The following is a 23,294-nucleotide window of genomic DNA, read 5'->3' as shown; positions in this document are numbered from 1 at the left end:
CTCCTACAAACTCCCATGGATGATTTCAATTTCAATAGGAAAGTGGAGAGAAATCTCAGGAATGGGAGTATTTAAAAACACACTCAAACAACAGCAGCAAATTCACCATACCAAAAAAAAAGTTATAATCTAACTTAGCAGAATTGTGTTCCAGTTTCCTCCATTCCCTGGGTTGCTCAGTCAATCCAAATAGGTAGAGGCTATTTGCCACACAAACCTCCAGCATAGTCTCTTGAGTACAAGATCACTCATTTATCCCAGTTCTGCTTTGCTAAAGAATTCAGCAGCCATTTGAGGTAACAGGGCCAACCATGCTCTTGGCTTCACCACAGACTCTTCTAACATCCCTTACCCCTTCACTTTTGGCTCACCCAGTCCTTGTTCCTGGCCACATCAGAGGGCTCGGTCTGGCTGCTTGCATTCAGTGTACAATCCTGGAAGAAGGATAGAAAAATCAAATAAAGATATGGTCAAACCAAGATTATGCTAGTCATGCTGTCCCAGTTCAACAATATATGGGCAACCAGAAGAATATTTCACCCTTGATGTAATTGTAAATTTGAACTTGATAAACAAAGTTAATGTGAAAAACAACTATCCAAATGAACAAATATGAAACTGCCTTCAGTCCACTTGATTTTGCAATGTTTCCTTGGAAGAGAACCATTTTTCCCCCTCTTTTTCTCTGGGGACCTCGCTCTACCAGGAAGGAAACCTGCCATTTTATGTTCATGAATTTCTAAGTTAAACATTTGTTGCTTACCTACCTGCAAACAAACAATGCTCTCACAGGCTAAATAATTACATGATTTCTGAGCACATGTTCCTTTGCCCAGGCTCCCCTTCCAGCTGGCAGACTCCCTATATATTCTCTATTATGGGGCCAAATATTCCATTTTTCCCTTCTCATCCCAAGGCAGCTGATATTTGGTACATGCCTCTGTTAACTACTACATTGAATTGTCATGTAAGTCCTAGTTTCTATGTCTGTTTCATGCACTACATAATTGGTGTGTCAATCTTAGGACTCTGGCTCCTGTACACAATAAATAATAAATACTGTGGAGCAAATGAATGAGTGATGGATGATGATATCAGTAAATGGTTATGCGTTAATGTTGCTGTTCTAGTGACTGAGTGAAACGTAAACTTTGGGTTTAGGTAAGGCACTGGAAAATCAAACTTCATCCTAACAATTGTAGATATTTTTCCAACCACCAAGAGAGCAAAAAGGATACACAGATGGGCTTGTGTTCTTACAGCTCATCTTTAAAGCATCCATGGATCTAAAAGCAGAAAACCCTGAGTACCACAAGAACGTGCATCCTCTCTCATATTAGGTAGATGACATATATATTCCAGAAGGTAGAACACTGACCCACATCTGAGAATACTTCTTGACATACTAATGCAGTGCATAAGAATTTCCCCTTTATACTAAATTTTCAAACATATTAAATGAAAAGAAGAGGAAAGTATGAAATAACAGAGTATAGTGTATCTCTCCCTGCATGCAAGAGGAGCTAATTAAATGTTCATTTAACCACTGTACTGTCCTGCTTTAAAAGTCTGAACTTCCATAAAGCACTTATTTTCCTTCTCACTCTGCTTTGCTGCATGGCAACAGAAGGATGTCATGCAGGGGAAGGCATTTCAAACATGGAATAAAGAACAGAAGTCCTAGCCATGCATGGGGGAGCTATGGCAGGTTGGAGTAGGAGGGGGAAGTTCTATAGGAAATGGGTTAAAATTAATTCAATTCCTCAGTTTTTAAGATGGAAGCCTTTCATGAACATCCCCCAACTCAACTGGGACTCATCTGAGAACATTAAAAGCTACCTTACAAGTTTATCAATTTTTCTACCAAGAACCAGAAATCTCAGATTTCAGAATACTTCTCCCCAAATTTAAGTTCAGACTCATGTAAAATACAATGCTCCATCAATGCCAATATTCCATGGTCTGATGATATTTTATTTCCATTATAAATCCCAGCCCAAGGATCATTGGGAAATTATGAGGAATTTTTGCAAAAAATCTGTATTGTACCTATATATTTATATTAGAATCTATATATATTTTTATATATGCAACTTTAGAGAATGCATACATCCCAAGTTTAAGGAATATTCTCAAAAAGAATATGTTTCTGGCCGGCGCCATGGCTCACTAGGTTAATCCTTCGCCTGTGGCACTAGCACTCCGGGTTCTAGTCCCAGTTGGGGCACCAGATTCTGTCCCGGTTGCTCCTCTTCCAGTCCAGCTCTCTGCTGTGGCCCGGGAAGGCAGTATAGGATGGCCCAGGTGCTTGGGCTCTGCACCTGCATAGGAGACCAAGAGGAAGCGCCTGGCTCCTGGCTTCGGATCGGCGCAGCACGCCGGCCGCAGTGCGCCGGCCGTAGTGGCCATTTGAGGGGTGAACCAACAGCAAAAGGAAGACCTTTCTCTCTGTCTCTCTCTCTCACTGTCTAACTCTGCCTGTCAAAAAATAAATAAACAAATAAAAAGAATATGCTTTCTAAGCCTAAAAATATTTCTTGAAGAAATTCAAGAGACCTAGTGTACAATACAGTGATTATAGTTAATAACAATGTATTATATTCTGGGCAATTTCTGAAAGTAGGTTTTAAATATTCTTACCACAAACAATGGTAGGTATGTAAGCTAATACAGATGTTAATTTTTTTCAATTTAACCACAACACAATGTGTACATATTTCAAAACAACATATTATAGAAGATAAAAATATAAGATTTTTATGTGTCAATTCCAAATATGTGAAAAAATCAATAGAATCAATCTTTCTAATCATAAACTTTGTGCAAAAATGTTTATATCATGCTGCTAAGAATTTTGGATGAGAACCACTTCAGTATGCAATATCTAAAGAAGTAATGATTAATGCTTAGATATAAACATAAGGGGTTATAGTTGGGGAGGCACCATCATTAGTAGACAGTGAAGAATTCATGGCTTGTTCTTCATTGAATAAGGAGGAAAATTAATTAAGCATATATCTTAAGGCTATAAGCAACAAATATTTTTCAGATACTTACAGAAAAGTCTTCAGAGGAGGAGGAGTGATTCATGAGATCTGTAAAGCTGGAGAGTAGGTTTGCACAAGTGGACTAGGGTCCAGTCTCTGTTCACCTTCAGACTACTCAGTTGATAGCATGGGCACCTATTCTAACTTTGGCAAAAAGCTATTGTGGTAGGTTACTTACTACAGAGGGATGCTGGAAGGTTTCCTTCTTTACCAGCTACGACAAGGTGAAAATGTCACTCAGCTTTGTCTGGAATATATTTTTGTTTCCAGGCTGCATTCCCAAATCTAGCCCTATTATAACAACACTGATATGTTCATCTCCATTTGCCTCCTGGGTCTACTGCTCCATGGGTTCAGAACCCACGTTGGAGAGAGATAAGATTATCACTCCCTAAACCCCAGCAACCACCAATTTGAAGAAGGAGACATGGAAAGTTTGGTCCTCGTGGTTAGTGGTACATAAAGTAGTGCCTTGGAAACCAAAAGAATAGAGTTTCAAGGAGGAGATGGTTACTCACCAAGTGCCGCTGAGACTTCTACTTCATCAAGGATGACTATCATCCACTTTCTATGCAAATGGATGTATGGGGAGTCAAACAAAATGCTGGTCCTTATAAAACCTATTACCCAACCAGCATCCAGAAACTAGATTCCAGCCAGGGACAAGAATGCAAGACAGGTGCTCTGCAGTAAGATGGCATAAGACAAATGGGACCGGTAATAAACATAACCATATGTGCGTGTGACCACTTTTTATTTTGCTAGTCCAAGCATGCATTCTTGTAATTTCTGACTAACACATAAACAATGTTAGACACAAGCTCTCAGCTCTTTGGAATTGCAGGGAAAGTTAGGGCTGCTGCCAGTGCCACATTGCACACTGACAAATGCCATAGAAAGTGGTGAGAATAGCCGGTGCTGCGGCTCAAGAGGCTAATCCTCTGCCTGCGGCACCAGCACCCCAGGTTCTAGTCCCGGTCAGGGTGCCGGATTCTGTTCTGGTTGCTCTTCTTCCAGTCCAGCTCTCTGCTGTGGCCCGGGAGTGCAGTGGAGGATGGCCCAAGTACTTGGGCTCTGCACCCGCATGGGAGACCAGGAGAAGCACCTGGCTCCTGGCTTCAGATCAGTGCGGTGCGCCAGCAGCAGTGGCCATTGAGGGGTGAACCAATGGAAATGGAAGACCTTTCTCTCTGTCTCTCTCTTTCTCACTGTCCACTCTGCCTGTTAAAAGAAAGTGGTGAGAATACATACAAATGTAACATTCAAATCAGTGTTGATCCAGAGACAGCCCAGATGTTTTTGGAAGGACATCCAGGAAAAACAAGCTTGGCCACTAAGCCATCATCAAGTTCCCCAACCACTTCATCTAGCATGAAAAAGAAGCCCAGCACACCTGGGCTCATTGTGGATGTCTATGGCCAATGAGTATCAGGTCAAATGGGCTGTGAAGAAACTGTATGACACTGATGTGGCCAAAGTCAATATGCTGATCAGGCCTGATGGGAGAAGGCATGTGTTTCACTGGTTCCTGATTATGATTCTTTGGATATTGGTAACAAAATTGGGATCATCTAAACTGAGTTGAACTGGCTAAGTCTACTTATATGGTTTCTTCTTCATAAAGGGTGTTATCAGAAAGATGGAATAGTACAAATTATTATGTTAAAAATCAAATGTAATATAGATAGAAAGCTTATACAGTTCCTCCAGCACATAGGAGAGAACAGGAAAGGGGAAAGATTACCCATATGAGATGATCAGAGATGGAAATAAAAGCACAGAGAACTGGGTTGGGCTGCACTGTCAAGTCCTAAAGAAGATCTCAGAAATGAATCAAATAGAATGATCAAAGTGTTTAAAATGTTTCCTAGGAAGAAAAAGACCAGCCAGATTAAAAATGCTCTCCCTTTACAGAGAAAATTACTGATGAAAAGTTATCCAGGCACCACCATTGTGGCCAAACAAGGTAAGCCACCACCTGTGATGGCTGCATCTCATAGGAACACTGGTTAAGTCCTGGCAGCTCTACTTCCAATCCAGCTCCCTGACAATGTGCCTGAAAAGGCAAAGGAATATGGCTCAAGAGTTTGAGTCCTTGCACCCTTGTGGGAGACCAGTGTTTTAGGCTTCTGGCTTTGGCCTGGCCCAGCCCCAGTCATTGTGGCCATTTGGGGAGTAAACCAGTAGATGGAGGATATCTCTCACTCACTCTCTTTCTCTCTGTGTTTCTCTCTCTTTCTCTCCCTGTCCCTCTCCCTCTCCCTTTCTCTGTATAACTGGCTTTTTCAAATAAATAAAACTTTTTTATGAAAGAAAAATTGAGCCATCTCTATAAAATTTCTGGCAAAATAATTTATACACAAATGGAAAAAAATGTTGTTTGGTTATTGTTGTTTATTTGTTTTTAACAGTTCTAGTCTTGTTCCTTATTTTCTGGTAAGATTATATATTTATTGAGGTAATTAACATAAAAATAACTACACACATTGAACATTTGCATTCTGATGAATTTGGACACGGATTATACCCATTACACAAACCTGTGAAGGAGAAGAATCCATTATGCTGTCTAGCTACTGAGAGTCGGTGAGGTGTTGCATGGAAGGATGCGGTGAGAATGTGCTGATGTGGTGAAGAGTCCCAGGTAAGACCACATAAAGTCAGCAAGAACAATGGCTTTCATTCTAGACTGACTGTGAAGCCATTGCACAGTTGGAGCAAAAGAATGAAATTATGCCATTTAGCAAAGCAGAATTCTGCTGCTGTGGGAGAACAAAGCATGAGCTGGTGTAGGCTGGAGCAGAAGACCAGTTCAGATGTCTCCCTGCTGACTTAAACCAGATGGGATGCATAGGTGACTTGGTTAGGGTGGTGGTGGGGAAAATGGAAGTGGTAAGAGTCTGGATGTCACTGGAAGCACAAGGGTGCAGGGCTTTCCAAGAGATGAGGGGTAGACAGAGAGAAAAAACCTATGGCCATCAAGTGACATGGGCCAGACCTCAGAAGTAGCAAGAGAGTGGCAAAACCAACTGAGTTTTGGATATTTTATTTCTTCAGCTGTAATGGCCCAAAACTCTGAAAATTCACTTTTGAAATGAGCATCAACCAATCCCAGTAAACTAAATGACAAAACATTGTTTTAAAAAAATATGGTTCCAGGGGCCGGCATTGTGGCTTAGCAGGTAAAGCTACCACCTACAGTGCTGGTATACCTTATGGGCACAGGTTCAATTCCCAGCTGCCCCACTTCTGATTCAGTTCCCTGCTAATGCACCTAGGAAAGCAGTGAAGATGGCCCAAGTGCTTGGGCCCCTGCACCCATGTGGGAGACTTGGATGAAGCTCCTGGCTCCTGTCTTTGGCCTAGCCATTGAGGCCATTTGGAGAGTGAACCACCATATTGAAGATTTCTCTCTGTCTCTGTCTGTCTTTCCTTCTCTGTCTGTAACCCTGCCTTTCAAATAAAATAAATAAATCTTTAACAAACAAAGTTATTTTGTGGGGAAAAGGAAACATTAATTACTAAGTTAATATTTACTCCAAACACAGGTAGCAGAGTATGCTATTATAAATAACAAAATAAAAATTACCTTACAGAGAAGTTAGGAGTTCAGATTAGATGCCAGACTGTTTGGATTGCAATCTGACTCCATTGCTCACAATTGCTGTTATTTTTGACAAGTCACCTAATCTCTGTGCCTTGTTCTCCCCATCTATAAAATGGGAATAATAATAGTACCTAACCCAAAGGGCTGGATCTGATACAGAAAACACAAAATGTGAGTTGCTAAGGTAATAATTATGACAGTGATGCTAACGATCAAGCCAGATTAAACATAGGAAGGAAAGTGGGTTGGGGGCAGGTTACATCCTTGGCTTTACTTTTAGCACTTCACTTGAAAAAGAAAACCCTAGGGGACCTATCTGCCAAGATTCTAGCCAAGGTAATTAGCCAAACAAACCAATGACCTTCATCCTGAAAATACATACATTGGAGTGGATTTGCCTTATTATTATTGAGTGGAAGCTTAATGTGAAAAGGCCACTGTTTCATTAAAACATTTACTTTTCCCCCAATACCCAAAGCCTGCATTAAGCAGCCTTCAAGTACCTAGTAACCACACTGATAGGTAAAAGGGGCAGAGCAGGATTAGAGAGTAGTGACATGTGCCATACAAATTGTTGAGCTGATTTGTGGACCAAAAAAAAATTAAAAGCATCTCTCAGTAAAATCGCATTATCCAACACAGAAATCACTGACACTTCTTTTAATGCTTTGAACTGAATCCTGGTGGAAAAATCATTTCCCCTTAGCACTCAACCAGATACAGCCACTTATATCTGTAAGGGCAAATGAATTCATGAAACTGTTCCGATTTTGTGAGACCCTTTTAGAAAGTCTGAAGACTGTCAACATTGTTTCTTAGCCAAGAAAAACTTCAACTGAAAGAAAATTCTAGTATTTTGTGCAAAATGGAGCACCTGTGATGTTTGGCAATGCATCTAGTTTTGTTACTTTGGGAAACAGGGAAGCAACTCCTGACACCAGATGCACTGCCATACATATAGACTTGTGCTGGGGTCAACGACTTGGCCAACACCACTGAAAGAAGTATTTTCTGCTGCTGTGAAAATTGTCAACTTCATCAGCAACAGATACTTGAATCATCACCTTTTTCAGAAATTTTGTCCAAAAGTTGAATAAGAATATATTTTTTCTAGTACGTGGATACACATTGGCATTTCAGGGGACAAGTCAATGCATTTGATTAAATGTCAGAGGAAAAGAGAAAAAAGCCCACTCAGAATAAGTTGAAAGGGAGATATTCATTCAAGCTTGGCAAATGGCAAATAGCTTTGGCCATGTACATGAGGCAAATCTTCTGATCCCAAGCCTTGCTGCTGAGAAATCACAAGCAACCTTTGACCAAGTTGCCAAAGGAAGTGCCTCACAGGATGAAACTGAAACTGACAAACAGTCAGAAACCTTGCAGACCTCTTCTGAGATTTCCCTGGCTCCTCAGACCTCAATGTCGCAATGGGCACTTGTGAACCATCCTTTGCTGATGTGGCATTGGCAGTGCACAGTGCACAGTGGGGTGGTCTTGAGAATTAAGGAGACAAAGTGACCCGAATTCAACCATAAGAATCCTCACACACGTACAGTCTCATATTTTAACTCCAGCTCACCACTTCTGGGAAGAGAAAACTGTAGTGATTTTGATGCTATTTGCTTCAACACACATCTGTAAGTAAAGACTTTCTGAAATTTTGCCCTTAAAAAAAATAAATATTTATGATCAGTTCAAGATCAAAGTTAACCTGTATGTTGCTATGTCAAAGTCCACCCTCATCAAACAGAACAGCATAAACCTTGTTCTGGAGATGTGCTACTATGAATATAAAAGAATGAAAATTATTTTTCATCTTATTTGTATAATTTACAATTATTTTTCCTTATTTTTTTTGCTCAGAAGTCATCAGTTTTTACAAGATGCTTCCCTATTCCAAGAAAAAGGCAGATTAGAAGAAACCAGCCTCAAGGTTTTCAAAAGGGTAGAATAGGGAGGGAACTTATTGCTCTAGTCTAAGGAAAGATAATTAAAAAACAAAAGTGGAGAGAGTGCAATCTCAGGAAAGAGGGAGAAGACAGTAGAGGGAACTCCATGTAAATTAGAGGGATACTGTGCACCTACGTGGAGGACCTACCACTGTGGGACATGAACAGCTAAGGACCCCAGCAGCCAGACAGCCTCAGCACCAGCATTGGAGAATGAGGTGAGACCAGACTGCAGCAGCCCAAGCAACTGGCAATACAGCTGTGGGAAGAGCCAGCCATGAGTCTGGTTTAGAGCCCTGTGGCAGACAATGTACCTGCCAACCTAGAAGAAAGAAAAAGGGGGCATATTTCTCTCTCCCCAATCACTCAGCACCAACATTCTATAACTAATCAAGAGAGGGCAGGCATCAATTTGGACATACAGAACAGCTGTGCTGGCATGTATCCACACACTCAGCAACCAACTGGGTGGAGATGCCTAAATCTGGCTGGGAGAATTGACAGAGGACTGGGTGCTCCTCGCTGTGGAAGCCATGTGTGCCAGGATTCTGAAAACACTGTGGCTGCATGGAGGGCACAGTATGTGGCTGGGACTTTGGTAGTCACTGTGGGTGGCTCCACACACTCGAGACTCTTTGATTACCTGGTGAGGGTTATTGCTGCAAGATCTGTGTTCACACTGAGGACTGTATGGATTCTTAGTATGGTTTTTGTGGCAGAGCAGATGAATATTGTACCCACTGGGGCTAGTGCCCAGGCACTGGTCTCTGTTGAGGAGGTGAGCATGAGAATATGTCAACAGAACAGAACGAACCTCCCCTCTGATTAAAAAAAAAAAAAGAGGAAATTTACCACACCCCATTTTGGTGTCAGCTTGGACACTCCTCTCACTGTGGAGTACTGAACAGAGCTCCCCAGCCACAACCAGCACATGCCTCTGGATACTCACCGAAAGAGCAGACACTCCACTAAGCCACAGAGGAATAGTACAAAGGTAAAAGTCATCACAGGGAAAGAAAAACCAACAAGTATCTCCACAAATGCATAATAATAAACATAGCAATTCAAGAAACAAGAATAAGGAAGATAACATGACACCCTCAAAAAAACACAACACTTCAATACTAGAAGGTAAAGATGAAGAGTTTGAAGAAATGCTAGAAACAGAATTCAAAAAATTGATCAATTGATCTGATTACTTAGAAGTAATCAGAAGCAAATCCATAACTAAAGAAATCTGCACATAACATGAATGAGAATTCTTCCCATGAAATTGAGATTTTTAAAGAGAATTGGAAATGAAATATTGGAAATGAAAAATTCAATAGAACAAATAAAAAATGCCATAGGAAGCCTTAACAACAGATTTGATGAGGCAGAAAAAAGAATATCCAAGTTAGAAGACAAATCTCAGGAAATTTTTACAGTCAGAACAAAATAAAAGAAGAAGAAAAAATTAGAAAACTAAAAAGAGTGCTGGAGATTTATAAGATACTATCAAAAGACCCAGTATATGATCTGAGGAGTTCCCGAAGGCATGGTAAGAGAGAATGGATTAGAATGCCTTTTCAGTGAAATAATTACAGGAAATTTCCCTAATTGGAGAAAGAAAGGGATGTACAAGTACAGGAAGCATATAGAACTCCTAGTAGACAACACCAGAAAAGATCTTCACCACAACATGTTGTAGTCAAACTCTCCACAGCAAAACATACAGAAAAGAATCCATAATGTACATGAGAGAAATCCCAGATTACTTTCAGAAGATCTCTAATTAGACTCATAGCTGGCTTCTCATCAGAAGCCCTGCCAGATAGGAGAGAATGGAGAGATATATTACAAGTCTCAAGAGAAAAAACCTGTCAATCCAGAATACTGTAACCTGCAAAGCTCTCATTTATGAATGAAGGTGAAAAAAGACCTCCCGTAACAAAAAGAAACTCAAAGAATTTGTCACCAGTCATCCAGCCTTACAAAAACCTTAAGCAAACTGGGTATAGAAGGAACATTCCTGAACACAATCAAGGCAATTTAAGACAAACCCACAGCCAGTATCTTATTGCATGAGGAAAAGTTGGAATCAATCCCACTGGTATTCAATACCAGACAAGGATGTCCACTCTCACCATTGCTATTCAATATAGTCCATGAAGTTTTATCCAGAGCCATTAGGCAAGAAAAAGAAAGCAAAAGGATACAAATTTGAAAGGAGGTAGTCAAATATTCCTATTTGCAGATCACATAATTCCATATATAAGGGATCCAAAGGACTCCACTAAGAAACTATTGAAACTCATAGAAGAATTTGATAAGTGGCATGATATAAAACCAACACACAAAAACCAATAGCCTGTATAGACACAGACAATGTCATTGTGGATAAGGAACTTCTAAGATCAATCTTATTCACAATAGCTACAAAAAAGTCAAATACCTTGGAATAAATTATCCAAATATGTCAAAGATCTCTACAATTAGAGTTACAGAACATTACAGAAAGCAATAGAAGATACAAAAAATGGAAAAATCTTCAATTTTCATGGATTGGAAGAATCAATATCATGAAAATGTCTATACTTTCAAAAGCAATTTATAGATTCAATGTGATAATAATCAAAATACCAAGCACATTCTTCTCAGATATAGAAAAAATGATGCTGAAATTCATATGGAAACAAAGGAGACCCCAAATAGCTAAAGCAATCTTGTACAACAAAAACAAAAGCCAGAGGCATCACAATATCAGATTTCAGGACATACTATAGGGCATTTATAATCAAAACACCTGGCACTGCTACAAAAACATATGGGCAGATAAATGGAACAGAATAGAAATGTCAGAAATTAACCCAAGCATCTACAACCAATGTATCTTTGATAAAGGAGCTAAAATCAACCCATAGAGCAAGGACAGTCTATTCAACAAATGGTGTTGGGAAAACTAGATCTCCACATGCAGAAGTATGAAAATCACTTTACATGAAAATCCATTCAAAATAGATTAAAGACCTAAATCCATGACCTGATTCCATCAAATTATTAGAGAACAATGGGAAAAACCTGCAAGATATTGGGATAGACAAAGAGTTCTTGGAAAAGACCCCAAATGCACAGGCAATGAAAACCAAAGTTGAAAATGGGATTACATCTAATTGAGGAGCTTCAGCACTGCAAAAGAAACACTCAGCAAAGTGAAGAGGCAACTGACAGAATGAGAGAAACTATTTGCAAACTATGCAAATGATAAGCATTAATAACCAAAATATATAAAGAGCTCAAGAAGCTCAACAACAGCAAAACAAAAAACCCAGTTTAGAAATTTTAAAGGACTTAAACGGGCATTTTTCAAAAGAGGAAATCAAAATGGCCAACAGACACATAAAAAAATGTTCTGGATCACTAGCCATCAGTGAAATGCAAATCAAAACCACAATGAGGTTTCAGCTTACTCCAGTTAGAATGACTTTCATACGGAAATCAACAAACAACAAATCCTGGTGAGGATGTAGGGAAAAAGTTACCCTAATACACTGTTGGTGGGAATGAAAACTGGTGCAGCCACTGTCAGACAATATGGAGATACTTCAGAAAGCTGAAAATAGATCTACCATGTGACCCACCATTCCACTCCTGGGGATTTACCTAAGGGAAATGGAATCAGCATATTAAAGAGTTATCTGAGCCGGCGCTGCAGCTCACTAGCCTAATCCTCTGCCTTGCAGCGCCAGCACACCGGGTTCTAGTCCTGGTCAGGGCACCGGATTCTGTCCCAGTTGTCCCTCTTCCAGGCCAGCTCTCTGCTGTGGCCAGGGAGTGCAGTGGAGGATGGCCCAGGTGCTTGGGCCCTGCACCCCATGGGAGACCAGGATAAGTAACCGGCTCCTGCCATCGGATCAGCACGGTGCGCCTGATTGGAGGGTGAACCAACAGCAAAAAGGAAGACCTTTCTCCCTGTCTCTCTCTCACTGTCCACTCTGCCTGTCAAAAAAAAAGAGTTATCTGTACTCCCATGTTTATTGAAGCTCAATTCACAATAGCTAAGATATGAAATTAACCTAAATGCCTGTCAGCTAGACCGGATAATGAAATTATAGGATATGTACATTGAGGAATATTAAACAGTGGTTTAAAAAAATCCTGTCATTTGCAACAAAATGGATGAAACTGGAAAATATTATACATAGTTAAATAAGCCAGTCCCAAAAGGACAAATACCATAAGTTATCCTTGATCTGTGATAACTAATAGAGCACCTAAAAGGTAATCTATAAAAGTGAAATTGATATTTTGAGGTGCAATGACTTTGCATAACCCTTTTCTTGAGTGTTGAGGAGCAGTTTCATAACTTATTAGCAACTATCCAGGACCTTAAAAATCCTCAAGACAGTCTGACAAGACAGATGTCATATGAAGAACACTTTGATTTTACCATTCATAACTTAAATACCTTTAGCCTAAACAAGTAAGCATTCACTGGGTTTTCAAAAATGGTTTAGGCCTGAGGGTCTTATAAGAGCCCTACGTGTCACAATATTGTTATAAATCTCCATTAGTTGGGGCCGGTGCTGTGGTGCTGCAGGTTAACGCCCTGGCCTAAAGCGCCAGCATCCCATATGGGTGCCAGTTCAAGACCCGGCTGCTCCACCTCCCATCCAGCTCTCTACTATGGCCTGGGAAAGCAATAGAAGTTGGCCCAAGTCCTTGGGCCCCTGCGCTCATGTGGGAGACCCAAAATTAGCTCCTGGCTCCTGGCTTCGGATCAGCACATCTCCAGCCGTTGCAGCCAATTGGGGAGTGAACCATTGGATAGAAGACCTCTTTCTCTCTCTCTGCCTACAGAATTGAGAAATATCTTGCTGTTGTTTATAAGCTCCTCAGTTTATAGTATTTTGTATAACACTGCAAATGGTCCAAGACACCGATACATCTTTGAATATTTGTCTTCAATATGTGTCTGAGAATGGCATTGTAACACCTTGAAACTTACGTTTTGCTTTGCTTTGTACCATTTCACAAAATGATTTGTTTTCATACACTTTTGCTGCTTCCATAGTAATTTATGTAAATGTATTTTAATAAGCTATTTCGTTGACACCAATGTTTACTGAGATATTTACTCATTTACCTGTTTTATGTAAATTTGTCTACTTTAATTTTATCGTGTGGATTTCTTTTCATTCATCAATATCCATTGAGATATAGTACTGTATATGTGGTATAATATTCAATTTACAACTGAACTTGCTATATTTTATTGGCTGTTAGGTATCACAATGAATAAAGTTGTTTTACCTATGCAATTTAATGTGCTTACATAATTTATTGAAAATTATTATAGAGGCTAGCGTTGTGGCCTAGCAAATATAGCTGCCACAAAACCAACATCTCATATGGAAACTGGTTTCTGTCCATTTGCATTACTTCCAATCCAGCTCCTTGCCAATGGCCTGGGAAAGCAGAGGAAGATGGCCCAAGTGTTTCAGCCCATGCCATTCATATGAGAGGCCCAGCTGGAGCTCCTGGATCCTGGCATCAACCTGGCCAAGCATGACCATTTTGGGAGCAAATCAGCAGATGGAATCAATCTCTCTCTCTCTCTCTGTTCCTCTCTCTCCTTCCCTCCCTCTGCCTTTCAAGCAGATGTAAATAAACTGTTTTAAAAACAAAAATGTAAACATTGAGCACCTATTTTTCTTTCATCCTAACTTGCCAATATTTCTCAGCAGCCAAATAGCCTTAAATAATAAGAGAATTGCCCATAGTGAAAGGGTAAGGAATGATATAATTAGAAAAATCACCACCCATCAGGTCCTAAAGAATTATTTGAGCCAGAAAATGATCATCAGTGAATAAAAACATCTGATGAAAATCTCCATGAGGGATTTTATAGCAAAAGCATCAGACTGTCACCCCATGAACCCACCAATCAATCTTTGCATCACAGCAGTGGGACAGCCAGATGCTGTGCACTTCCTGCAGTGGTACAATATGAAACATCCAGTTTTACCTTTGAAGTATTCTTACCAAAAGACAAAAAGTACAACAAAAAAGTAGTAGTGTATCCATAAAGCTTCCAGAGCTAATTTCCATTCAAATTTAATGCAGTAACTTAATTTAGATGAAATAAAATGATGTTTCAAAATCATTTTTGAATGATGTGGCAAAATCTTAGTAATGATTGAATATTTATGAAAAGGAGAGAGTGATTCAATTAACTTTTCTAATTTTGGATCTGTTTGAAAATTGTATAACTAAAAATAAGTCCCATACACCAGAGGCAAGCATACTATATTCCTGTGTATCTTAAACCCCACAAATATATCCCCTTTTTGGTATGAAGAGGCTTCACATCATAAACCATGATGAGAGAGACTGGCTTTTGAATGTCATGTCTACTACAGTTGGCACCAGCTTCATCATTTAAGGATTTTCTTTATTTCTATAAAAGGAACAGATTTCATATTATATATGTATGAAATATATATCATATATTATATATATGAAATATATATATAACTATATATATAGTTTTTAATTTTTTTTATTTTTTTATTATTTTTTTGACAGGCAGAGTGGACAGTGAGAGAGAGAGACAGAGAGAAAGGTCTTCCTTTGCCGTTGGTTCACCCTCAAATGGCCGCCGCGGCTGGCGCGCTGCGGCCGGTGCACCGCGCTGATCCGATGGTAGGAGCCGGTTACTTATCCTGGTCTCCCATGGGGTGCAGGGCCCAAGCACCTGGGCCATCCTCCACTGCACTCCCTGGCCACAGCAGAGAGCTGGCCTGGAAGAAGGGCAACTGGGACAGAATCCGGTGCCCCAACTGGGACGAGAACCCGATGTGCCGGTGCCACAAGGCGGAGGATTAGCCTAGTGAGCTGCGGCGCCGGCCGTATATATAGTTTTAAGAACATAATGAAACCATTCACCCTCCCTCTCTCCCTCCTCTTTCCTTTCTTTCTTATTTTTAATTTTTGCAATGATATGCTATCCAATTACTTTATAATCACAAGCTTAATGCTCCACTAAATAAAGAATTCAACAAGTAGTAAGTAGAAAAACCACTGTACTTCAGGAGTATAGACAAAGGACTACAAACAATAATCAAAACTCAAGATGTCAATTTAAATCATATACATTACTTTTTTAGTACCACAAATCAAATAAAGCTTACGACATTTGTCTTTTGGGGATGGGCTTATTTCACTAGATATAATGGTCTCCAATTGTAACCATTTCATTGCAAAAGACAGGAGTTCATTTTTTATGGCTGAGTAGTAGTCCATGGTGTATGTCTACCAAATTTTCTTTATCCAGTAATCAGTTCATGGGCATCTTGGTAAATTCCATATCTTAGCTGTTGTGAATTATGCTGTAATAAACATAGGGGTACAGATAATATTTCCATATACTGACTTCATTAATTTGGGTAAATTGCCAGAAGTGGGAAGGCTACAACATACGATAGATCTGTTTTCAGATTTTTCTTTTTTTTCTTAACTTTTATTTAATAAATTTAAATTTCCAAAGTACAACTTTGAATTATAGTTGCTTTTTCCCCCCATAACCTCCCGCCAACCCGCAACCATCCCATCTCCCACTCCCTCTCCCATCCCATTCACATACATATTCATTTTCAATTATATTTATACACAGAAGAAGATCAATTTAGTATATACTAAGTAAAGATTTGAATGGTTTGCACCCACACAGAAACACAAAGTATAAAGTACTATTTCAGAACTAGTAATGCTATTAATTCACATAGTACAACACATTAAGGACAGAGATCCTACATGAGGAGTAAGTGCACAGTGACTCCTGTTGTTGATTTAACAATTGACACTCTTGTTTATGGAATCAGTAATTACCCAAGGCTCTTGTCATGAGCTGCCAAGGCTATGGAAGCCTCTTGAGTTCGCCAACTCTGATCTTATTTAGACAAGGCCATAGTCTTGGAAGTGGAAGTTCTCTCCTCCCTTCAGAGAAAGGTACCTCCTTCTTTGATGGCCCTTTCTTTCCACTGGGATCTCACTCACAGAGATCTTTCATTTAGGTTTTTTTTTTTTTTTTTTTTTTTTTTTTTTTTGCCAAAGTGTCTTGGCTTTCCATGCCTGAAATACTCTCATGGGCTTTTAAGTCAGATCCAAATGCCTTAAGGGCTGGTTCTGAGGCCAGAGTGCTTTTTAGGACATCTGCCATTCTATGAGTCGGCTGTGTATCCCACTTCCCATGTTGGATTGTTCTCTCCCTTTTTAATTCTGTCAGTATTAGCAGACACTAGTCTTGTTTATGTGATCCCTTTGGTTCTTAGTCCTATCATTATGATCAATTGTGAACTGAAATTGATCACTTGGATTAGTGAGATGGCATTGGTACATGCCACCTTGATGGGATTGAATTGGAATTCCCTGGCACGTTTCTAACTCCACAATTAGGGGTAAGTCCGATTGAGTATGTGCCAAACTGTACATCTCCCTCTCTTATTACCACTCTTATATTTAACAGAGATCACGTTTCAGTTAAATTTAAACACATAAGAATAATTGTGTGTTGATTAAAGAGTTGAACCAATGGTATTAAGTAGAAGAAAAAAAATACTAAAAGGAAGAAAGTAGTAAGTTGTCCCTTGACAGTTAGGACAAGGGCTTATCAAGTCATGGTTTCTCAGAGTGTCCATTTCACTTCAACAGGTTTCCTTTTTGGTGTTCAGTCAGTTGTCACCGATCAGGGAGAACATATGGTATTTGTCCCTTTGGGACTGGCTTATTTCACTCAGCATGATGTGTTCCAGATTCCTCCATTTTGTTGCAAATGACTGGATTTCATTGTTTCTTACTGCGGTATAGTATTCTAAAGAGTACATATCCCATAATTTCTTTATCCAGTCTACCGTTGATGGGCATTTAGGTTGGTTCCAGGTCTTGGCTATTGTGAATTGTGCTGCAATAAACATTAGGGTGCAGACTGCTTTTTTGTTTCCCAATTTAAACTCCTTTGGGTAAATTCCAAGGAGTGGGATGGCTGGGTCGAACGGTAGTGTTATCTTCAGGTTTTTGAGGAATCTCCAGACTGACTTCCATAGTGGCTTGACCAGTTTGCATTCCCACCAACAGTGGGTTAGTGTCCCTTTTTCCCCACATCCTCACCAGCATCTGTTGTTGGTAGATTTGTGTATGTGAGGTGTGAGGTGAAACCTCATTGTGGTTTTGATTTGCATTTCCCTGATTGCTAGTGACCTTGAACATTTGTTGGCCATTTGGATTTCCTCTTTTGAAAAATGTCTATTGAAGTCCTTGGCCCATCTCTTAAGTGGGTTGTTTGTTTTGATGTTGTGGAGTTTCTTGATCTCTGTAGATTCTGGTTATTAACCCTTTATCTGTTGCATAATTTGCAAATATTTTTTCCCATTCTGTTGGTTGCCTCTTCACTTTCCTGCCTGTTTCTTTTGCAGTACAGAAACTTCTCAATTTGATGTAGTCCCAGTTGTTAAATTTGGCTTTGACTGGCTGTGCCTCCGGGGTCTTTTCCAAGAAGTCCTTGCCTGTGCCTATATCTTGCAGGGTTTCTCCATTGTTCTCTAAGATTTTGATGGTGTTGGGTTGTAGATTTAGATCTTTTATCCATGTTGAGTTGATTTTTGTGTAAAGTGTAAGATAGGGGTCTTGCTTCACGCTTCTGCATATGGAAATCCAGTTTTCCCAGCGTTGAATAGACTATCCTTGCTCCAGGAATGGGTTTTATGTTCAAACAACCAGAGTAAATTTCTTACAACTAAACATATTGTATGATTTTCCAGAAAAGGTTCAACTGTGAGTTGTAATATGAAACATACACCAAGATACCACATGAAATACAGGATTAACTATTTAAAAATAATGTATTTAAGACGCAGAGCGATAGGTGAATATCTGATCTATGAACAAGGAAATCTTTAATTATATAAAATGAAGAATATTTTACATGAAATAAGAACTTGAGAATTTAAACAATACAGTAAACAAATTTAAGGAAATATTTCTAACATTTATAACATCGATTTTACTATACACATACACACACACACACACATAAGGATACTTCAAAAAGTTTGGGAAAAGAGGAATTAAAAGATATTTTGATGCAGAAATATTTTGAAATCCACATTTTTTTCACAATACACATTTTTCAAGAGCTACTTAAAGACCTCATATGCATAAATTTCAAAAATGTTTTGCATTACTAAAACTTATTCTGAATTACATTTTTCGCAAAACTTTGGGAGTACCCTCATGTGTGGGGGATGCGGGTGGAGAGGGATGGTGTGTATGTCATGTTTTATAAGTTAATAAAATCAGAAATTTGTAAAATGGCAAAGAATATGAATAGATAATTCAGAAAATATGAGCCAATGTACATATGGGAAACCATTCAAGTTCAACAATGAAAAGCCCCCAAGTAATCCAGAATTCCCATTTATTTGTCCAATAAATACAATGTGTCTTCTTGTGACAATAATACATCAGTGAATAAGGGTGGGCCAATGATTTTGCTTTGCTATCATCTAAAACATCTAGAATTGCATTAATCCTTATAATAAATAGCCGGTTATAATTTTTTTGCTTTTTATTCACTTGCCTTGAAATCTGGTGAGAATTACTGAGAAGGAAAGTACTCAAAATGCAGAGTATGAGAAATGAGCAATAATGCATAGTAATCCACAGAATGTACAATCATATGGGAATAGTCAGGTGAAATTTATCAAACTAATGGGTAAGTAAACAATGGTCAGGAAGTGGAAAAAATAGTTATGTCTAAATAAAGTCAAAAAATAAGTCCTTTGCTAGGGGGAAAATGAGACAGACATGCTATTTTGATAAATGTCTACAACTTGCTTACTCAGACTCCAAAATTATTCAGAGGAAATTGCAGTATATTACAAACACTCAAATATTCCCCGAAGTCCCACCAACTCTGCTTTTTTGACCTCTTCTATCTCCTCTGCAGTAGTGATTTATATCATAAGCAAAAATGTACCTTGATCGTTGGTATGCATTTCTGAAACCAAAGTTTATCTTTAAGTTGGTGTGGAGAATTAAACATATAGCTAAGTCCAGATTTTTCTTTTGAACAACATGATGACAGAAAGGAGAGGAAACAGAAAGAGGCAGACAGACAAGAGATCTTCTGTCCACTGGTTTACTCCCAAAATGGCCACAGAGGCTGGAGTTGGACCAGTCCAAACACAGGAGCCAGGAACTCAATCTAGGTCTCTCCAGTTGTCAGCAGGGACCAAAATAAGTGAGCCATTGCCTTTGCCTTTCAGGATGTGCAGGAAGCTGGAATCGGATGCCAAGCCAAAACTGAAACATGGGCATTCTGATATAGAATGTGGACATTCCAAGCAGCATGTTAACTGCAACACCCAGCAAAACCCAATTTTATTTTATTTTTCTTTGCTTTTAAATCCATTATTGCTATTTATTGAAATACAGATAACTTCAAAATATTTGTAGAAATGGATATTTTTAAAAATTTTATCTAAGGTATACAAATTTCATGTATTTCATTTATATAGATGCAGGAACATAGTGATATTTCTCAACCTACCTTCTATCACATCCATGATCCCACCCCTCCTCCTCCTTCTTTAAGAGCCAATTTTGTACTCAAGACTGTAAGCTGTTATTGAGTGAGAGTCTTACAAAGCAAATGTTCATATGTGATATACACTCTACTGTATGCCATTTCCATTCTGGAATGCTTGGGAACCTCACTGCAGGGTATCAGTTTTGTTTTAAACTATCTAAAATTGTAATAGTCTGAGTTTGTCTTTAAAAATAACTAGATGATAAGAGTAACTAACATAGTTGAACTCTGGAGGATTAAATGTTAAGATGTGGAGTAGGAGGTAGAATATGGGAGATGTTAGCCAAATACAAAATTTATGTTAAACAGGAGGAATATTTTCAAGAGATCTGTTGTACAATATGGTGACTGTAGTTAGCAACAGTGTTCTGTATACCTGAAAAGTGTTGACAGAGTATATTTCAATTATTCTCACCACACATTAAAAAAAACATGATAAGCAGCCATTGCCGAGGCTCACTAGGCTAATCCTCCACCTCCAATGCTGACACACCAGGTTCTAGTCCCAGTTGGGGCACTGGATTCTGTCCTGGATGCTCTTCTTCCAGTCCAGCTCTCTGCTGTGACCTGGGAAGGCAGTGGAGGATGGCCCAGGTCCTTAGGCCCTGCACCTGCATGGGAGAACAGGAGGAAGCACCTGGCTCCTGGCCTCGGATTGGTGCAGCATGCTGGCCATAGCAGCCATTTGGGGGATGAACCAACAGAAGGAAGACCTTTCTCTTTGTCTCTTTCTCTCTCACTGTCTAACTCTGCCTGCAAAAAAAAAAAATTGATAAACATGAGGGTACTTCAAAAGTGCATGGGAAAATTGAAAAGATAAAAGTTTATTTTGGTACAAAACTTTGAAAGCCATACATAATTTTTTCATAATACACATTTCCATGAACATTTTGAAGTACCTCCATATATGAGGTAATACATATGTTAAAGAGTTAAATTTAGAAGTGGATCCAAGATGGCAGAGTAGGGAGGAAGCTTACTGCTTTAGCCCGGGAGAAGATAGTTTAAAAAGAGTGGAGATAATACAGTCTAATGGAAGAGTTAGTGAGAAAATGGCAGAGGAAACTACCAAAATTAGAGGGACATGGTGGATGAAATCAGCATCACCTTAATTTCTAAACCTGAAAAAGATGCAGCAGAGAAAGAGAATTACAGACCAATTTCCCTAATGAATATAGACAGCAGAAATCCTCAATAAAATCCTGGAGAATTGAGTTCAACAACATGTCAGAAAGATCATCCATCCAGACCAAGTGGGATTTATCTCAGGTATGCAGGAATGGTTCAATATTTGCAAATTAATCAGTGTGATACATCACATTAACAAACTGCTGAACAAAAACCATATCATTATCTCAATAGATGCAAAGAAAGGATTTGATAAAATACAACACCCTTTCATGATGAAAACTCTAAGAAAATTCAGTCTAAAAGGAACATTCCTCAACATAATTAAGGCAATTTATGACAAACACACAGCCAGCATCCTATTGAATGCGGAAAAATTGGAAGCATTCCCACTGAGATCTGGAACCAGACAAGGATGCCCACTCTCTACACTGCTATTCAATATAGTCCTGGAAGTTTAGCCAGAGCCATCAGGCAAGAAAAAAGAATCAAAGGGATTCAGATTGGTAAGGATGAAGTCAAACTATCCTAATTTGCAGATGATATGATTATATATAGAGAGGAACCAAAAAACTCCACTAGGACACTACTGGAACTCATAGAAGAGTTTGGTAAAATAGCAGGATATAAAATCAACACAAAAAATCAAAAGCCTTTGTATACACAGACAATGCCATGGCTGAGAAAAAACTTCTAAATTCAATCCCATTCACAACAGCTACAAAAAAACAGTAAATACCTTGGAATAAATTTACCCAGGGAGGTCAAAGATCTCTACAATGAGAATTACAAAACTCTAGAGGAAGAAATAAAAGACATAAAAAATGGAAAAACTTCCATGTTCATGGATCAGAAGAATCAACATCATCAAAATGTCTATTCTTCCAAAAATAATTTACAGATTCAATGCAATACCAATAAAAATACAAAATACATTCTTCTCAGATCTAGAAAAAATGATGCTGAAATTCATTTGGAAACATAAGAGGCCTAGGATAGCTAAAGCAATTTTATACAACAAAAATAAAGCTGGAGGCATAACAATACCAGATTTCAAGACATACTACAAAGAAGTTATAATCAAAACAGCCTGGTACTGGTACAAAAACAGGTGGATAGACCAATGGAACAGAATAGAAATGCCAGAAATCAATCCAAGCATCTCCAACCAACTTATGTTCGACCAAGGAGCTAAAACCATTCCCTGAAACAAGGACAGTCTCTTCAACAAATGGTGCTGAGAAAACTGGATTTCCACATGCAGAAATATAAAGCAAGACCCCTACATTACACCTTACACAAAAATCCATTCAAATGGATTAAAGACATAAATCTATGACCCAATACCATCAAATTACTAGAGAGCATTGGTGAAACTATACAAGGTATCAGCCTAGGAACAGAGTTTCTGGAAAAGACCCCAGAGGCACAGGCAATAAAAACCAAGATTAACAAGTGGGATTACACCAAATTGAGAAGCTTCTGTACAGCAAAAGAAACAGGAAATTAAAGAGGCAACCAACAGAATGGGAGAAATTATTTGCAAACCATGCAACAGATAAAGGGTTAACGACCAGAATATATAAAGTGATCAAAAAAACTCAACAATAGCAAAGCAAACAACCCAGTCAAGAAGTGGGCAAAGGACTTAGACATTTCTCAAAAAAAAAAGGAAATCCAAATGACCTACAGACACATGAAAAATGCTCAGGATCACTAGCCATCAGGGAAATACAAATCAAAACCACAATGAAATTTCACCCCACTCCAGTTAGAATGCCTTTCATACAGAAATCAACAAACAATAGATGCTGGCAAGGATGTGGGGAAAAAGGTACCCTGATCCACTGTTGGTGGGAGTGCAAACTGGTAAGGCCACTATGGAAACAGTTTGAAGATACCTCAGAAATCTGAATTTAGCCCTACCATACAAC

The 23,294-nt window shown here is 38.9% G+C and overlaps 1 long non-coding RNA gene across 3 annotated transcripts in view; it reads right to left on the bottom strand.

Annotated features, from left to right (window-relative positions):
• The window catches only part of LOC138843390 (uncharacterized), a 296,599-nt gene that overhangs the window by 102,870 nt on the left and 170,435 nt on the right, over positions 1-23,294 (bottom strand). For 2 of the 3 annotated variants that reach the window (XR_016212083.1, XR_016212084.1), the window contains exon 2: positions 372-434. This is a non-coding gene — a long non-coding RNA (uncharacterized LOC138843390). Of the gene's footprint in view, positions 1-352; positions 435-23,294 lie in introns of all 3 variants that reach the window. The other variant, XR_016212085.1, reaches the window with a different exon arrangement.

The sequence above is a fragment of the Oryctolagus cuniculus genome, chromosome 8 (assembly GCF_051225735.1).
Source record: "Oryctolagus cuniculus isolate XC-2025 breed Fujian yellow rabbit chromosome 8, ASM5122573v1, whole genome shotgun sequence".
Classification (NCBI taxonomy): Eukaryota; Metazoa; Chordata; class Mammalia; order Lagomorpha; family Leporidae; genus Oryctolagus; species Oryctolagus cuniculus.
The sequence above is the reverse complement of the archived record's forward strand: the minus strand, read 5'-3'. Positions and strand labels throughout refer to the sequence as shown.